The sequence below is a fragment of the Lactuca virosa genome, chromosome 3, assembly GCF_052849685.1.
Source record: "Lactuca virosa cultivar CGN04683 chromosome 3, Lactuca_virosa_CGN04683_v6, whole genome shotgun sequence".
NCBI lineage: Eukaryota > Viridiplantae > Streptophyta > Magnoliopsida > Asterales > Asteraceae > Lactuca > Lactuca virosa.
This window is the reverse complement of record NC_136428.1, coordinates 290,004,338-290,024,868: the sequence shown is the minus strand read 5'-3', so window position 1 is coordinate 290,024,868 and position 20,531 is coordinate 290,004,338. Positions and strand designations below refer to the sequence as shown.

Sequence of the window (20,531 nt, the reverse complement as noted above, 5' to 3'; positions counted from 1 at the left end):
AAAGAGATATGATGGGCATCTTGAAAATTATCATTGTTGCTAGAGCGTGGGTGGTTAACCGGCACTTCAATGTGAGATAGTAAATGACATCAAGGTTGTCAAGTAGGTTTGCATGGTTATTCACATCTCATTTGTGATCCTCGGCATCCCGGTCACAAAAGTGAGAGCATAATCTGAGATTAAACATGCCATTGATAAAATTCAATGAATCTCAAAAGATTTAGGAATTTCATAATACTGGAATTGGTAAAAGCCTTACCTACCTAAAATATATTCGAATTTTATTACGGTATCCATCTTAAAAGTTCGAATAGAAAAAATGGATCCTAGCCTTAACTTAAATTTTTGGTTAATAATTAAGGATTAAAATCAGCTAACTTGAATTCTCTTTTCTCTTAATTTTAAATGTCTTATGAAGATATATATGGTCTTCCTCGTTCATTTGGAAATGGTTTTCCTCTTCATTTTGAAGATGATCTTCCACATTCTGATCAAGATGAAAAATGTTTTCTCTTCTTCGAGACATGGTGGAACTGAACATCATGCTTCTTCGACTCTTCCATCTCCTCCTCATGTGAATCTCCCGACATAACATTTTTCCCAAGTTAAAAGATATAAAACAACTCAATCCCTATTTTCATGTAAATATCAAAATGGAAACTTTGTGTGTGCGCATGTTTTGAAAATGAAATCGTATATTGACAAGTTAGATAGATTGGGTGTCGTTTTCTCAATGGAGCAAGACATAGATTCGGTTCTTCTCTCGTCACATGGTTAGTTTTGTTGAAAAATTTCATATGAGGAATCTTAATGTGACCCTAATTAATCTGACCTAAATGTTGATTGTTGTTGAAGCACAAATGATTAAGATCACATCTAAAGCAGAAATGCTTATTGGATCTAATTCCAAGGTTTCCATTGAAATGCTTAAGATCACATCCCCGCTCGGCAAGACCCCTCATGACTCTTGCCGCACTTGCTACAAGTGCGACCTTCTGGCCTGCAAATCTCGAATCAGTGGGCTTAGCCCACTTCGTCGTCGACTGCGACTGCACTGGTCTCCTATCCCTCCCCTACTGCTCTCCCTCCTCTCTGGTCTGAATCTCCAGCTCAATCTTTCTCCTCCTGGCATTGGTCTACAACTCAGCCAATGTCCTATAAGACGAGTTCGACACGAACTCCCAAATATCTCTCCTCAAGATGCTCAAATATCGGCTCACACGTGCCTGCTCAGTAGACACGTGCTCAGGGCAGAACAACACCCTCTCATGAAACATCCTCGTAATCTATGTCATGTTTTCTATCTTTTCCTTTTGAGACAGAAACTCTTGGGACAAACGTTCCCTCTCCATCGGGGTAACATATTCATCTCTGAACAGCTGGGTAAACCTCACCCAATTCACTACAACATGATCTGTAGGGGTAAAGTCAGTCGTCATGAACTTCCACTAGTCCTTCACTCCCAAACGAAGTTGGTTCAGCACAAACCGAACTCTTAAATGATCCGGGCATGAACACGTATAGAAACACCCCTTAATGTCGGAGATCCATCTCATGGTAGCAATCGTGTCTTGTGTCCCATCAAACTCTGGTGGCTTCATGTTGTTGAACTCCCGGAACAACAACGAGTCACCTCCCTGTGGCCTAGCAGCAGCTATGGTCACAGTGGCTATGGCAGCAACAGCCTCCGTGACAGCAGCATATCGCTCATCAAACATATCAATCAACGTGATCTTAATAGACCCGAACATCTCTAGTATGGCCTCTATGATAGTTGCGGCCACCTCCTCCGCAATGATCCTACGGATCTCCTCGTCATTGGTACCACTGCCCCCGGGGTTGTTGTGGGTAACCACCATAGTGTCTCTGAAACAGAAACAGAAAATCATCAGAGACTAGCTCAAACACATACACACTCAGTTAACCACCCCTACATGCTCCTTAGCATCCTCAGATGCTTACTTGGGTCGCAAACAAATTCGATGCTTTTAGTAGTACGGGCCCAATACTACCTTCCACACCAATCCTGTAGTCGCCCCAAGTCCTCCTCTTAGGATCCTGATTCACAAGTACCCTATCTCTCACAGATATCAACCTACTATCTCAGTACAATCCTCAAACACTCATCTAGGTATCTCTCCTAGATTAATCCTCGACTCAAGGCTTTCTCTAAACGATTCCTATTAGGTACTCCTACTTAACACATACATAGAGCAAATAGCAAATAGTATCAATCAAAAGCATCCCCTAGGCTAAGGCATCATTAATCAGGCAACTCTAACCTTAATTTCTAAAATACCTGGCCTATCCTTTAGCATGCAGCTCTAATATTTCATAAGTATCTCATAATATAAACAAGTAATGCTATTTTGGGAAATCACCGTTCGGCTCTGGCTGATTGTACACACTGTTCCGTCTCGTTTTCTCTTTAAAACTCTTACTCGTTTTAGAAAAACCATTTCTTTTTAGAAAATTTTCACAAATCCTCAGTTTGAGTCCAGACATACCCGAGAGTACATCCGAATCCCTCAAACCAAAGCTCTGATACCAACTTGTAACACTCTAATTTTTCACATAAACTTTTCATTTTTAAAATCACATAAAACCCAATATCACATTTCTCAAAAACCACAAAATGAATAAATTTTCAAAGCACAAGTCAACAATTGTTTGATAACATCTCAGAATCCTCAAAAACAAAATCTCTAACTAGTGTGTAAAATCAAGTCGGCGCCTTCCCGCGATCCTCAGAGGTACCTGAAACACATATCACACAATACGGTAAGCACGAAGCTTAACGAGTTCCCCAAAATACCACATACACAAATAATAAGCCTCTCATGGCTATAACTCAGTATGGACCCTCTGGTCATGTGTCCCACTAAAGACCCTCCGGTCTCACAGCTCGGGTTGGATCCTCCGGTCTTGTATCTCAGTGAAGACCCTCCGGTCTCATAACTCGGTTTAGACCCTCCGGTCCTATCTCAGTAAGGCACATAATAATATATAGTATAAATCACAAAGATAAAATGCATAATATCACATAACTCAGTATAAGCACATAGGACCCTCCGGTCACACAGTATTACCACTCAGGTAAGTATAGTGAGAAGACTCACCTTGTAAGTAAGCAAGTAGGTCTCGTACCCCTCGAACGGCCTAGACTCTGTTGGGTTTTATGTACTCTAACATTCCTATGGTGCACATACAACCCTAATGTTTTGGATCTAAGTTTTCTCTAATTATACATGCAATATTGGTATCCAAAGCATGAATCCTAAACTAGCATACAAAATTTAACATATGAATCATAAAATTAGTTAGGCGGTTACCTCTTGATGTAGCTAGTAAGACTTTAGCCTTGTGAGAACTTAGCACCCCAAGTGTTGTGCCTCAAACAAGTCACAAACACCAATAAACAACTAAATGGATATGCGAGAGGCTAAGGAGACTCAAAATCGAATTTTTTTCTTGGAATACAAGTAGTGGTCGATTTTAGGGCTTAGAATAACATATTTATATGTGTAGATATCCAAGAGTCATGTGTAACCCTAATCCACACCTATAAGCTTATGATCCATGTATTTGATTTGGACTAACTGTTGAGTCTATGGGTTGCGCCATTGGGCTTAGATAGTTCGGTCCATTTTGTATTCACGGTTTGGGCCTGTCCAACCGATTGTTTATTATTAGGGTTTAGTATTTATGGTGCATGCATGCATCATTTTTGATACGCTTCTAAATTTTTCATTAGCAAGTACTGTAACCCTAGCACGCCTCTAAAGTATAAGTTCTTCATCGAGCTCTTCTGAGGTGTTGCAGTTTAATCATTCGACATTTGTTTGATTCTCAATTGTGTTCATTGTTTTCTGTTGCTTTTTATTATATCATTGATATCTGTTTGAATCTATCGATCAAAGAGAACTTTATTCTCATCAATTGGTATCAGAGCAGGAGGCTGTGTAAATCATACGCATCTCTTCTGTTTGAAGAATTCTCTTAGGGTTTCCGCTTTTATTGGATCTGTTAAGCCGTCATTCATTCGTTGACATTGATCATAGATCTCAATATTACCCTATTCAATCTTTACAAGTCTGATTCTTAGCAGATATCTAAATAGGTTCATCATGTCTCACGAAGATTCACAAACCAATCTGATCAACATCTCCAACAACATTGGATCCACAACCAGAATCCCGATTCTTTACACTCAAGATTATGAAGTCTGGACGCATCACTTTGAGGACTATGTCGTAGGTTCTGAAGACAATGGCTATCTGATCTGGGAAGCAATAACATTGGGTCCTTTTGTTCATTCTGGAACGAATAGAACTATTAAGACTCAAAAGGAGTACAACCAACTCTTGACTGATGTGGAGAAGATTCCTCAAGATGAGAAAGACAAGTTGTTGTGCAATGTTAAAGACATGAGAATGATCAGATTTGCTTTATAGTCTGATACTTTTCGGTTGGTAAGCCCTTGCACCACAGCGAAAGTGATATGGGATAGACTCAAAGAGCTGTATTCCTTTGATGAGGACCTAGAGCACTCTATCCAAACTCTATTGCTATCTGATTTCGATGCTTTCCAACAAAAGCCGGAGGAAAAACTTATTTAGACATTTGATCGCTTCAATCATCTTTTGAGCAAGATGATCAAACATGGTATTGGAAGAGAAGTGATCGAACAGAAGGTCACATTTATGAATGGTTTAAGACCCAAATGGATGGTTGTGGTATCAACTGTGAAGGCTCACGAACAGTTCAAAACCTATTCATTGGCGAAGATGCTGGGTATTCTTAAGTCTCACGAAGACGTTGTGACAAAGGAAGCGAAGGTGGTGTCAGGTATGGGATCCTTGGCCCTTCTCTCTAAGGCTAAGAACGTGGTAGAAGATGAAGAAGAGTCTGAAATGTCAGAATGTGATTTGACAAGCGAGGAGTATGAAATGATGGTCTCTAACCTGAACCGGTTTGCTTGCAAAAAGTTCCCCATCGCCAAGAACCGAAACTGGCAGGGAAGCTATAGCTCAGAAAAGGCGAAAGAGGAGATCAAAAATAATCCTCAAAAGGAACAAGAGAAGAAGGAGAGCAAACTGGTGGGAGACTCAGGATATGATTGCAACTTCTGCCATGGCAAGAACCACTTTGCCAAATATTGCATGTTGAGAAAGCTGTCGGAGAAGAAGGAGGGTGAAGATGATGAAGATTATTATATGTGCAAGCTGGAGGAGATAAAGAAGAAGAAAGCCTATAACAGTTCAATGAATGCTTTGATTGTGCAGGAGAATGTTGTGAATGACGAGTTCGGTGGCGTGGAAGTCTGGTCTACAGACTCTGAAGATGAAGAGGCGATGAAGTGTTGAATCAAGTATGAATCAAATCAGAGTAAAAATGAATGTATTTTGAGCACAATATGTAAATATGATCTGGTTTCAGCTCTATTATGCTTTCAAATGTTACAGAGAGAAAGTAGACAAGTTCATACAAAGACTCTTATCTAACTCCAAGTAATGTCCCTATTTATAGGAAACATGAAAGCACACAAAAAATTACAAGGACTAAACACCTAAGCTTCGTTACAAAATTGCCTTGTAAAATAACATTAAGTCTTCGACATATTACAACAGGTCTTCGACCCTTACAATCACCCCCATTGTAATAATGTCGACCTTCTTCAGTTCAAAAGTATCTATATAGCATACAGCATCACCCTTCGGATTTCTGAGTACCAGGAAATAATCTTCTTCAACTCTTTCTTGTCCCCTTCGTTATTCTTCTTGTAGCTATTCATACGAACAATAAAGATCGTATACTGGGACGTTGTATATCTCTCTACTTCGCATGCCTGGAATAAGAATCTCTTGGCCTTCCCATTTTTATCCTTTCATGCAAAGACCAAACCGAAAGGCTTCAAGCAAATCTCCCCATCAGCATACTTCTTTAACTCAGGTTGAGTCTTTATTGGTTCCAAGGGTACTTTCACTTCCAATCCCTTCGCAGTTGCCAACTCCACATCAGTTAGGGCCAAACATTCATAGTAGTTATCTATGAATATGTTGATGTGGGCAAGACCAAGACGAAAAACTTCTGGATCTGTTTCTTGAAGAAACAAAGCATCATTATCTTTCAAAAGTAATGCAACTTGTATAAGATCATACAAGTTCATCAATGGAAAATCAACTATAGAAAAATTACATTCTTGACCATTCGCCCTTGCAACATGAAAACGAAAGTTCTGCATCATGTTCTCAAACAGAACATCTTTCTTAATGCAGGTCACCTTCTTTATTTTCACAAGCGACCATATTTCCTCTGGAAGTTTCCCAAGAACAGCATGAAACCTTAGCTTCATATATGTGTAATCATCTTCATTATCAAATTTCTCAGCAATCTTGTACTGGGCCATGATGAACATCATTTCATTTACTGGAAAATCCAGTTGTTTCATATCAGAATTAACAACATCATAGCTTTGTTTTGGCACCTTCTGAAAAGCATACATACAATTATATGCAACTCTTGCTTCGATTGTTTCGTAGTTGTAATGCTTGTTTGGATCACCCTTGTTCATTCATGGTGGATCATTTGCACGAAGACTTAAAATGCTCTGAATCAACCTTTGTTTATCAATTTCAGCTTTGATTTCTGCTTTCTTTTCTTCTTTTGATTTTTCTATAAGAATTGTTTTGCCTTTATCATTGTGAGAAGAACTATCAACTGTATCCTTTGGCTTCGAACTACTACCACCTTCACCAATCATAATTCCTTTAGAAACTGGCCTTGGAATTGGCATCGTGGGAATTGGCATTGTGGTAACAACCATTGAAGTAACAGGCCCAGCAGTTGAGACTATTGGCTTCGATGATGAAATATTTGTATGAAAAATTTTCCCAACAGTCTTAACATATTCAATCGAAACCTCACCAACTTTCGCATCACCAACCTTCTTTTCTCCCCCTTGCACCGCTGTGACAACATGTGGGGCATCCGTTGGTAGAAGACTTGAAAACTTGGACAATGGAGCCAACTGTTTATGCAAAACAGCTTCGAATTGAGAAAACTTTTGAGATATGAATTCTGGGGTAATGATCGAAGAGGAAACAGGTGTGACAGATAAGTTTTTCAACTCCTTTAACAAAGTACTAAGCTCCAAAAAACTTCGGCTGTTATCAGTAGAAAGTTGAGTTACTTGAGGACTCAAGCTTTCATACATCTTGACATACTTTGTTACAGCATCACAAATGATATCCACCTTTTGATTGAGAGATGCATAGTCTTGCTGAGCACTAGCAATCTCTTTGAGCATATCTTCACGAAGTTCTTGAATCTTGAAATTGACATCTTCGCGTACTTGCTTCACATCTTTAACAAACAAGACATGTCGTTCTCTAGCCACCCTTTGTAAATCTTGAACTTCGCCCTGAAAACTCGAAGATTGAGATTTCACGCGTAACTCATTACACTTATCATGTTGATCCACCTTCTCCAAAATTCTAGACTCAGAATCTTGAATCATTCCAGAAACTTTGCTAACCATCCTGGCTTCGAAGGCTTTGAGCATAACATCAAGTTCCAAACTTGAGATAGATTGATTTCCCTCCATGTCAGCTTGAGACTGAATAATCGATTTCATCTTTTTATTCAGAATCTTGAACTGCTTCATCATGATTAACATATTATCTGTGAAAGTTTCTTCTTCTTCATCAAATTCCATCTCTTAAAATGTACCTCCAAATCCCCCTTCTTCAATATCAGTGTCCTCAGTAGATGGAAGTGGATCAGTGGTTTGTGATGAGAACAAAGTAGTGATTGGTTGATCAAGAATGGTTGCAAAAGTGGGTGAATTGGTAGTGTTCAAAACAGGAACGACAAAAGGAGGTAAGGAAACTAAAGTATCCATTACAGAAGGTTCAGGAATACCATGAGTTGTAACACAAATTTCTTTATTGGAATCTCCTTCACCAATGTTGACATTTACAACCGTATCAGATACGTGTGTATTGATGTCTGAAGTTCAAACCTCCTCAGTAACTGACTCGGTTAACGAGACTTCAGGTGGTATGACCTTAGTCTTCTCAGGAGTAGATGTGGATTGGAGAATAGTTGCTTCAGGTGTTTCAGGAAATTTCTCACCTTCGGATGATTCTTCATGAATAACCAACTTTCGTGTCTTTTTCTTCTTCTTGGAAATACGTGTAGCCACATCTTCAGCTCTTCGTTTCTTTGATGAAGGAGAAACAGGAGCTGGAACTTCACGAATAAGAATTCCTTGGTGATTCAGATATGGTTTACGAACCATAGTAGAAGAAGACTTACACGAACCATCTGAAAGGTTTCATGATCCACGAGACTTCTTTTTAACTCTTTGAAAAATACCTGATTTTGATGGGATGGGTTCCTTTGGTTGGTCATCATTAACAGGTTTAACCGGCTCAACCAAAACAGTCGAAACTTGTTCTTCTGGCTTCGTCTGTTTTTGTGGTGATTTCGTTTTCTTTGACTCTGAAACAGGTTTCTCAGGAGTAGTGGTTGCATCCTTCTTTGATTTTCGTGACTTCTTCGAAGGACCAGCTGCTTCTTTTGCCAATAACTTCCCAGACCCATCATCAGGAGTAATTGTTTCCAAATACTCCATGAGTACCAATTTTGTTGGATCAGCACGCTTTAACATTGCATCAGGAATCCACGCAATATGTGTAAAGATTTCTGCATCATCAGTAACCTCCTTCGGAAATTGATATTTCATGAATTCAGCTGTTTCTTCACCAGCAGGCACCTCAATTCCTTCTTTGGCATAAAAAAACGAAGAATCAAACTCCAGTACCTTGCACACGAAATTCCTTGGACAACATTCGTGTTTTCAACACTCTTCTGAAATTCCTTCCACAGCTGTGTAGAGTAATCCACTGAAATATCATCGTACAAGCCAGCTACCATAGCATAAACCTCCATTCGACCTTTATCTAAGCCAACACTACGACCAGTCAAGCAACGTAGAAAGATGCCGAATAGAAAATTCCAAACAGTCAGAAGACCAGACTTCTTGAAATCACTGATCTTGGTGAGTGGAGGTTGATGACCCATCTCGTTAAACATATGGATAACTTGTGTGACAACCGTCAAATTTCGGTCAAGTCAAAGTCAAACAAAGTCAACAAGTCAAACCGGTCAACTCCATTAACCCTTGTATGTTAGGGTTTACATTATACAATTCGCTATTTCAATGAGAAAACATCATTTGAAAAATTCATGTATTTGATTTTCCTTAGCCTTAACAGTGCTAAACAACGAACCAAAGCGATAAAACACTATTGCACAATCATCGGGATTGTGTAAGACACTAAATCATGGCTTAACGGGGTTTATGGACCTTTCGTTGCAAAGCCGGACACTCAAAAAGATCACAAACGAAACCTCTCACAATCTCTTTCACTCAACCTCTCTCTATTAAAATCTCTCCCAAATCTCTCCCGAATCTCTCTCAAAAGTTCCTTCAACTTTTTGTAATCATTCGGGCCATCCCGACCCTTAACTGGGTCAAAAACCACTTGAAACGGAGTAAAAACGGGTAAAATAGGCTTAAGGATCCAAAACTGAAGCTTCAGGACCAAAGTCCCTGTCATAAAGGAAGACAACACACATTTGTCTGTTGTAACCTTACGACGCGCGTGTTGATGACACGCAATGAGTATCAAGGAAGCCCCTGTCATAAAAGAAGACGACATGCATTTTTGCGTGTCATCATTTTTCCGGTTTTTCGACTAGGACTTCGTTTTAGGCCCGTTTTTCATCATTTTAACGCGGGATTTTCACCAAAAACTTTATTTTTACAGTTAGAACTCTATATTTCAGTGATCCCCACGTTTTTAGGGCCATTCATACCAATAATTAGTGGGGGAGGTGCTTGAGGTGGAAAGATGACTTTACTTTACTTTATGACACATGCCACCAATTACACCCACTACATGGCCAACTCTTTCCCACTACATGACCAGCTCTTACCCACTACATGACCAACTCATACCCACTACATGACCAGCCCCACTCCTTGTCTAAGTATAAAAACCCATCCCCTCTCTTCATACTTCTTTCATTCTCTCATTTTCCTCCAAGGATCACACTCCAAATTCTCTCACCATTCTCTCTCAATTCCAAGACTTCCAAGGCTGATTATCAAGCTTTCTTCCACTCTTGGTAAGTATAATTCATTCTTCTTATGATTATTACACATCCTTCTACTCAAAATCATAAGAATCTTACACAAACATCGTCACCTTCATGTTAGGTTTTCGATTCGTCAAGGCATCTGCTAAGTGTTCTTGGGTTGACCACTTCTCTTGTCCAACATCCATCCTCTAATAACACATAAGGTGAGTTAATACCCCTATATTTTCAGGTTTTTCTTAAGTTTTAAGGGGGGGGGGGAATACAAGTTAAAACACCAAAAACACAACTAAACTCATTTAACAGTCTTCAACAGAAACGTTTAACTCCATTCACGGATTGTTTTGGTCAACTTAAACATTTTAGTTTTCAAAACTGTTTCAGACACATATAGTTCAGGTTCATACCTTTAAAATGAATACTTGCACATCACCATATGATTTTTGTACGATTTATGGTGATTTTTACAAAACTGTCTATCATTTCAGAAACAAAACCGGACCAGTTTGTGAATATGAATATTTTCACACAAGTTGGAGATCACTAAAAATCATGAGAACATTTATGAACAAACTAGACACACTTTCTAAACTCTCAGAATTTGTGGTTTTGGATTTAGACCTTTGATGATTTTTCTATAAATTTTCTAAGAACAGTAACAGAAACGTTATTACTAGAAAAATACCATCAATTTCATTTACGCCTTGTAACTCGTTGAGCAAGGTGTATATCATTATGTAATCATATATTATTACATTATATGTCATTTTGTCTTGGTAATTAGACATACATCAGAAAACAAATGGATTTTTACCTTCACAAGTATGGTAAATAATTAATTTTTATAAACAAAGTTTACATCCGTTATACACAAACATTTGGTAAACTATGACAATTATAGTTTATGAACACTACTACTACCCTTGTTGTGATAAACTATAATAGGTATAGTTTATGATACATTTACATAACAAACTATAATTTGTATTAATACTCTATTCTCGTTTAGCAGTTCCTAAACCAAAAATATTAATTATATTAGGTTTTACGCCATTTTGACCCGGACCGTCTATCGTACGACACATGCATTTCGTTTTGGGACTAATGTGAGTAATCTACCCCATATTTTATAATTTTCAATACTTTTGGGGTGTATCATGTGGTTCTAATATGTTCCAACTTCATTTTATTGTTTTATCACAATTGAGACATTGTTGGGACATTTATACATGAGTCATTAATTGTATAACTATTGTTTGTTTACGCTACATGTACTTGTAGTGCATTATCATTTTTAGTCTAATCTCCATGACTATGCCCGTATTCTTGAGGTACGTTATGGACAATAATAGCGCTATTGGGTTGACCACCCCGCCTTGGGACGCTAAGGTGATTGATCGCACGTGGTTGAGTGTGTTTGATGATTAGATGCTCCATCCTATATATATTTATATATATATATATATATATATATATATATATATATATATATATATATATATATATATATATATATATATATATATATATATATATATAGGGTGAGGACTTATTGTTGTTGTTATCATTTGTTAATCAATTTTGGATTTATAAACCGTTATCTTAAATACAATTGTTTGCCGACTTCAAAAGAAAACAAATTTCAAATTATAAATGTTTCAACTTCACAAATTTTCTCTACTAAAATTAGATTACTCACCAACTCTCGTAGTTGACCTGTTTTTACCCATGATGCAGATTTGAAGAATGAAGTTGATGAAAAATAGGTTGTGCCTTAGAAATCCACAAGACTATTTAAATTTGATGTAATAAATGTTGTTCGTATTTGGATTTGTATTTGTATGTTGTGGATCTTGTTTGCATACTTAGTACTTAATTGAATCTAATCATATTATAACATAGTTGTCATGAGACTTTGAACAATATATCACGCCTTGATCGATTCCGACAAGGATCGGGGTGTGACAGATTGGTATCAGAGCCCTTGACTATAGGGAATTAGGTTAATTGCCTTGACCTAGTCTATAGCCTCTAGGGTCCTCTCGTATGCTAGTTTATAAAATGCAAACACAACTGTATGCAATTCACACTTAGAAAATCCTAGGAATACCTTTGTGTGTTAATTGCTCCCTTAAGTGCATACGTATTACTCCTGACGCTTATATGTGTGCATACACTGGTGAATATTCTCCTCTTTCTCTGAATATCACACACATATTCAAGTGGTTTAAAAAAAAAATATATACATATATATTCCTTAGAGCTCATAGGAAATTCAAAGTCATCCACTCTAGTTGGGTAGGATCATAGTAATGGACGCGTAGTAACTGGAAGGGGGAGGTGCCGGTAGCCCGAAAGTCCTGACTAGGCAAGCATTCGTATACATCCCAATCAACTGAGGGACCAGTTTGCTTACCTGGGGACCAAAGGCGAGAGTTCCCAAACCTATAGGCCAAAGCGCGTCATTCACATTACTTTTGAGCCATCAAAATACTCGACCTTATCAAACGTATCCAAAAGGATACACTCCAAAATGGCCAACTCATTGGACTATTAAGTTCCCTAATGGGCCTAGAAGTGGGAAAGACATGTGAAAACTTAGTTTTGTGGGGGCCCACGCAAGTGCTACATGTTTCACATTTAGTAACCATGGAAAGCCCAAAAGGTGCCCAACACTCCTAACCATGGCCCAACAAGTGTTTTACAATTATTTTACCCAACAATGTCTAAAAAACTTTATTTCCATAATCAATTTACAAATAACTCACAAGTCCATATGCGTGTTTCTCGTAGATGGCATTACGACCCCCATACGCTGCTCGCAAGAACCGAAGGCTAGCTGCCATTATCGCCAAGGAGGTAGCAAACGTCATCCCAACAATTGCAACCCAACTTCATTCTCTTCAGCCACAAGCTCCAGCAACCACTCCTCGTTGCTCGTTCAAGCACTTTCGTAACTGCAATCCGCCTTACTTCAAAGGCATCAAGGGTTCCACCGCACTCCTCACATGGATTGAAGAAATGGAGAGTACTTTCATCCATAGCGAGTGTCCTGAGGACCTGATGGTCCGTCATGCTACAGGGTGCCTCCAAGGTCATGCTCTCACATGGTGGAACCTAGAAAAACGGGCAAAGGGAGAGGCTGTATGCCTTGGTATATGTGAATCAAGTCTGGGAAGGATATAGCCTGATCAACTATATATGTCCGAGGAGTGACTTGCATATACTGGGGGATAGTCATAATGGGCAACAAATCTAACAACCTAACTACATCCTACAGGGAATACTTTAAGAATCGAATCTAAACACCTAAAAATATTATAGGAGTATTTGGTGATACTATAACCAACTTATGTGAAAACTAAAGACCTCTATTAGTAGGCCTATGATAACTGAGTGCATACGCCAAAGGTTATACATAATTAAAGATATTATAGACTTAGAATCTATGACTATTGCTCTACTTCCTGTTCCTTGTTTGGTTGTGGACTTAGAGTAGAGTCATTTATTCGAAGGTCTATTCTATCTCAAATTATGTATAACTGGTATGCACTACGTGATTATAGACGTAACTAATAAGGATCACCCCCTATAAGTAATTATAGGATTAGGCGTCTATTAATTATCTCTTCTACCCCTATTCTCGCACGAACAACATGATGGGTAAATCTTAACGCCCGTACAAAACCTACTTCTACCCACTACCATAACTCCGTCTCCAAGACGTTAACAGAAACACCAAGAATAGTTCACCAAAGTGCGAAATTATACATGTGTATATAAATGGTAAGGATATTTACTAAAAGGTTCATCAATGAAATTGGCATGCATTTTATTTCATTGAATCTCACTACTTGGTATTACAAACAATTTACGACTGGTAACTCTAATATTCTTTAGGTGTACCTCGAAGTTATGTGTAATTAAGAAATGATTGACCTAGAAATGGTGAGTCCGCCTTAGGACTTGTTCCTTGTTTGGTTGTGGACTTAGGGTAGACTCATTAGGATCAACAGTCTAATAAAATTTTAATTACACATAACTGGGGGCATGTCGAGTGAATCTTAGGAGTGGATCAGACATGGAACAAATCACAAGATTATAAGAAAATTATTTCTACTAAATTCATAAGTCTATTTATAAAGACCTCTGGTATAGAGTCGTCGGCGTAGTCGTGTCGGCAATCTAGAATATAGTTAAATACATAATACAAACTATAATACCCAAATTATACAAAATTTTCTGCATTAAAAATCAATAGACAAACACAATGAAACTGAAAAGGGTATCAAACTATCAAGAGAAAAACACATACAATGTAGATTAAAATCCACTAATTATAACAAAATGGCTAAAAGAAAAGGTAAAGACTAAGGATTGTTAAGTCCTCTCTTCTTATAAATAGCTTTGAAGCAAGTTTGCCTAAGCTTCTTTGTTCCTTCTGTCAATTCCATATCTGGCAATTTCTCCATCATCTTCTTGTGCCCTTCTAACGTGTCTATCTCCTCCTTTAATCCCAACTCCTAGTTTTTTTTAGGTAGATGTAATATATTTTTTCGTGTGAGTTCAAAAAAAAAATTACAATGAGTTAAGTTTATATAAATATAAATCAGGAAATCGTAGTAAATCAATTGATTTGATGTGGCATATGCCTAGGGCCTATGTTTATGTTATAAAGAAACTAATAATTAAAATTTTAGAAAATACCAAAACTACTTTGGTTACCAAGTGCATGCATACATGCATGAGTAATGTATAGAAGGTTATTATCATAGTTTACCTTGGCATTTTGAATGAGGGATTGAAGGCTCTTAAGTTTTCTATGAGGCCATCTGTTTATGTTTAGCTCTCTGCATCTTTTCTTCAACATTGTTAACCATATCCCTAGTTCCTTTGCTGCCATGATTATCGGCATCTCAAAGTACTTCTCTATCTCTTCAAACTCCAATGGTCTCAATCTCTTTGCCATCTTCCGGCCACCGTGATCAGTGGTGGCAGCACTAGAACTACATGTAGCCTCACCACCAGATTTACAGTCTTCACTGAAACTAACCAATGGTAAATTACCATCCTCCCAACAATCCCATAAGCTTATGTCTTCAAGGGGATCAAAATCGTGAAACTCATTTCTAGAAATGATGTTTTGATCTTTGTTAAGTACTGTGGAAACGTTCTGATCGAGCACTTCATGCAATTTTTCCGACAACTCGTAATCATGATGGTCGAGCATGTCACCACTGCAAAAATCCAAAAACTCAAGATAATCAAATCCAACACGATGAAAGACTCTTTTTGATCCCTACAAATCCAAACCATGTTTTGATCAATGTCGACAAAATCACTTTTCTGTGCGAAAGATGGTGTAATGAGTGACGTTTATATATACCTGAAAAGATCTTGATGATCAAAGTACTGAAACCAATCGAGGTCATCTATGGGGTTTTGATGATCTGCAGGTGGATCCATTTGTGAGGGAGAAGTTAAAAGTCGCGGTAAGAATGTGATGATTTATATAAGTGAAGTGGGAGAAGTAATTAATAGCAAATTGTTGGGAATGCAACAAAACAAGTTAAGCACATCTGAAAATTTGATAAATGATTTCGGTAACACTCGCGGAATATAAACTAGTGAAAATTACAAACGAAATTGAATATATATAGTCTATGATGTTATGGTTATTGTGTATCTAACAAATGAAGAGAAAATGAATATATATATTCTTTGAGCTGTAACCTTCTTCTTCAATTCACACACATATACGTATCTGTTGCTGCAAATTATGTGCCTCATGCATTTAATGCATCACATGCCTACTGCATATTCTTGACTTTTTAGCTACGTATCAGTTTCCAATTTCCCCAGTAGCACACTTTTCATTAGAAAATACTCCAAGTCTTTACACATGAACCAGTTAGAAAGTACTCCAAGTCTTCACACATGCAAATTATGACTTGTGTGTCGCTATAGGTATGTCGTTGGCTCTTGTTAAAAACCTATAGCGACAACAAGTCATCGTAATAGATTAAACCTGTGGTGACGACAAATGCCCTTGCAATCTTAATGTTATACGACTAGTTTACGCCAAGCGACTATAAAAGAACTGGTAGGACTTATAATGCAAATTTCGTCAAAATTTGTTGAAACATTCGTAATGATGGAACTCGCTAACTATAAAATATTCATAGTGGTAATACCAAGGATAAAACAGGGAGTATAAAAGCACACATAGAATACTCTATCATCCTAAAACAATAAACTCCTTTTAAATTGACTCAGCTCAAGTTACAATAAGAAATTTCCAAGGTCGTCATGTGACATCAGGCGGGTTGTTCCTCACCATAATCAATTTCTTGTACTACGAGAAGTTTTCCACATCTTTTTCCAAACTCTTGAAGTCCCAGTCAAAATGCAAATTTCGGGACGAAATTCCCTCTAACGGGGGGATGATGTGACAACCGTCAAATTTCGGTCAAGTCAAAGTCAAACAAAGTCAACAAGTCAAACCGTTCAACTCCATTAACCCTTGTATGTTAGGGTTTACATTATACAATTCGCTATTTCAATGAGAAAACATCATTTGAAAAATTCATGTGTTTGATTTTCCTTAGCCTTAACAGTGCTAAACAACGAACCAAAGCGATAAAACACTATTGCACAATCATCGGGATTGTGTAAGACACTAAATCATGGCTTAACGGGGTTTATGGACCTTTCGTTGCAAAGCCGGACACTCAAAAAGATCACAAACGAAACCTCTCACAATCTCTTTCACTCAACCTCTCTCTATTAAAATCTCTCCCAAATCTCTCCCGAATCTCTCTCAAAAGTTCCTTCAACTTTTTGTAATCATTCGGGCCATCCCGACCCTTAACTAGGTCAAAAACCACTTGAAACGGGGTAAAAACGGGTAAAATAGGCTTAAGGACCCAAAACTGAAGCTTCAGGACCAAAGTCCCTGTCATAAAGGAAGACGACACACATTTGTCTGTCGTAACCTTACGACGCGCGTGTTGATGACACGCAATGAGTATCAAGGAAGCCCCTGTCATAAAAGAAGACGACATGCATTTTTGCGTGTCATAATGTTTCCGGTTTTTCGACTAGAACTTCGTTTTAGTCCCGTTTTTCATCATTTTAACGCGGGATTTTCACCAAAAACTTTATTTTTACAGTTAGAACTCTATATTTCAGTAATCCCCACGTTTTTAGGGCCATTCATACCAATAATTAGTGGGGGAGGTGCTTGAGGTGGAAAGATGACTTTACTTTACTTTATGACACATGCCACCACTTACACCCACTACATGGCCAACTCTTTCCCACTACATGACCAGCTCTTACCCACTACATGACCAACTCATACCCACTACATGACCAGCCCCACTCCTTGTCTAAATATAAAAACCCATCCCCTCTCTTCATACTTCTTTCATTCTCTCATTTTCCTCCAAGGATCACACTCCAAATTCTCTCACCATTCTCTCTCAATTCCAAGACTTCCAAGGTTGATTATCAAGCTTTCATCCACTCTTGGTAAGTATAATTCATTCTTCTTATGATTATTACACATCCATCTACTCAAAGTCATAAGAATCTTACACAAACATCGTCACCTTCATGTTAGGTTCTCGATTCGTCAAGGCATCTTCTAAGTGTTCTTGGGTTGAACACTTCTCTTCTCCAACATCCATCCTCTAATAACACATAAGGTGAGTTCATACCCCTATATTTTCAGGTTTTTCTTAAGTTTTAAGGGGGGGAATACAAGTTAAAACACCAAAAACACAACTAAACTCATTTAACAGTCTTCAACAGAAACGTTTAACTCCATTCACGGACTGTTTTGGTCAACTTAAACATTTTAGTTTTCAAAACGGTTTCAGACACATATAGTTCAGGTTCATAACTTTAAAATGATTACTTGCACATCACCATATGATTTTTCTACGATTTATGGTGATTTTTACAAAACTGTCTATCATTTCAGAAACAAAACCGGACCAGTTTGTGAATATGAATATTTTCACACAAGTTGGAGATCACTAAAAATCATGAGAAAATTTATGAACAAACTAGACACACTTTCTAAACTCTCAGAATTTGCGGTTTTGGATTTAGACCTTTGATGATTTTTCTATAAATTTTCTAAGAACAGTAACAGAAACGTTATTACTAGAAAAATACCATCAATTTCATTTACGCCTTGTAACTCGTTGAGCAAGGTGTATATCATTATGTAATCATATATTATTACATTATATGTCATTTTGTCTTGGTAATTAGACATACATCAGAAAACAAATGGATTTTTACCTTCATAAGTATGGTAAATAATTAATTTTTATAAACAAAGTTTACATCCGTTATACACAAGCATTTGGTAAACTATGACAATTATAGTTTATGAACACTACTACTACCCTTGTTGTGATAAACTATAATAGGTATAGTTTATGATACATTTACATAACAAACTATAATTTGTATTAATACTCTATTCTCGTTTAGCAGTTCCTAAACCAAAAATATTAATTATATTAGGTTTTACGCCATTTTGACCCGGACCGTCTATCGTACGACACACGCATTTCGTTTTGGGACTAATGTGAGTAATCTACCCCATATTTTATAATTTTCAATACTTTTGGGGTGTATCATGTGGTTCTAATATGTTCCAACTTCATTTTATTGTTTTATCACAATTGAGACATTGTTGGGACATTTATACATGAGTCATTAATTGTATAACTATTGTTTGTTTACGCTACATGTACTTGTAGTGCATTATCATTTTTAGTCTAATCTCCATGACTATGCCCGTATTCTTGAGGTACGTTATGGACAATAATAGCGCTATTGGGTTGACCACCCCGCCTTGGGACGCTAAGGTGATTGATCGCACGTGGTTGAGAGTGTTTGATGATTAGATGCTCCATCCTATATATATATATATATATATATATATATATATATATATATATATATATATATATATATATATATATATATATATATACATATGTATATATAGGGTGAGGACTTATTGTTGTTGTTATCATTTGTTAATCAATTTTGGATTTATAAACCGTTATCTCAAATACAATTGTTTGCCGACTTCAAAAGAAAACAAATTTCAAATTATAAATGTTTCAACCTCACAAATTTTCTCTACTAAAATTAGATTACTCACCAACTCTCGTAGTTGACCTGTTTTTACCCATGATGCAGATTTGAAGAATGAAGTTGATGAAAAATAGGTTGTGCCTTAGAAATCCACAAGACTATTTAAATTTGATGTAATAAATGTTGTTCGTATTTGGATTTGTATTTGTGTGTTGTGGATCTTGTTTGCATACTTAGTACTTAATTGAATCTAATCATATTATAACATAGTTGTCATGAGACTTTGAACAATATATCACGCCTTGATCGATTCCGACAAGGATCGGGGTGTGACAACTTGAGCAGAAGAAAGATCAGTATAAATTGGAGAATTAGCGATATCAAGAATCTGACAGAAAATCTTCTTGGACAATCATATCTTCTTTTCAATCACCAGTTGGAACGTAATAATATCCATTGCTTTGCTGTAAGTAACAGTGGATCCTGCTTGTGAAAGCCATGAAAGTGGTACATCAAAGGAATTGAACATGGCAGTTGATAGAACAGAGCTTTTCAGCGCAACCACCAACATCTTCAATTCGTCTGGATAAAGAGAAACATCCTCTTCGACTTGATAGTTCGTGCCTTGAATCTTCATGATCGGTTGAGAAGTGATATCTTCAGTGTTTTTTGCGAGTGAACATTGAGATCAGCAGAAGTGGCCATGATTAGGGTTTGTTGAAGCTTTGAAGAAGAATTAGAAATTTGCAGAGAGAATTTGGGAATTTTAGTGGTGAAAGTGTAAACTGATAAAACCCTTTGATTCCCCTTTTATATATAACCCTCGAGTTTGAATTTGAAGCGAGATTGGCATTAAAGGAAATCCGACGTGGCACCTTGAATCGCGCACCACTCTGCTGATAAAGTAGCCATGCGTCAAAAAGTAACTGTCACATCGCCTTGAAACCCGGACTGAATACAAATCGTATTGTCAAACAGTCTATTCGTTTATCCCAATAGAATTGTAACCGTCAGGAACCTTCGGATGGAGGTAAGGCTCTTTCACTTTTGGGATGAAAAGCGAAGTCATGTGCCAGATGTTCGAAATCATCAGCCTGAGTTGGTATTACTCAGAACCTCAAGGATTTCGTGAGTGTAGTATGCCAAAGATAAGATAAGAAGCAAATTAATGAAAATTTGGATTTGTGATGTCAAATTTTTTTTTGACACAAAAGCAATTAACCCCGGGCAAAGGTTACTTC

The 20,531-nt window shown here is 37.4% G+C and overlaps 1 long non-coding RNA gene across 1 annotated transcript; it reads left to right on the top strand.

Moving 5' to 3' along the window:
• Positions 1-17,626: 17,626 nt before the first annotated feature.
• On the top strand, positions 17,627-19,468 carry LOC145163257 (uncharacterized). The gene is made up of 4 exons (XR_013739684.1): positions 17,627-17,700; positions 17,792-17,876; positions 18,709-18,772; positions 19,396-19,468. It is a non-coding gene; the product is annotated as an uncharacterized LOC145163257 (long non-coding RNA).
• The last annotated feature ends 1,063 nt before the right edge of the window (positions 19,469-20,531 follow it).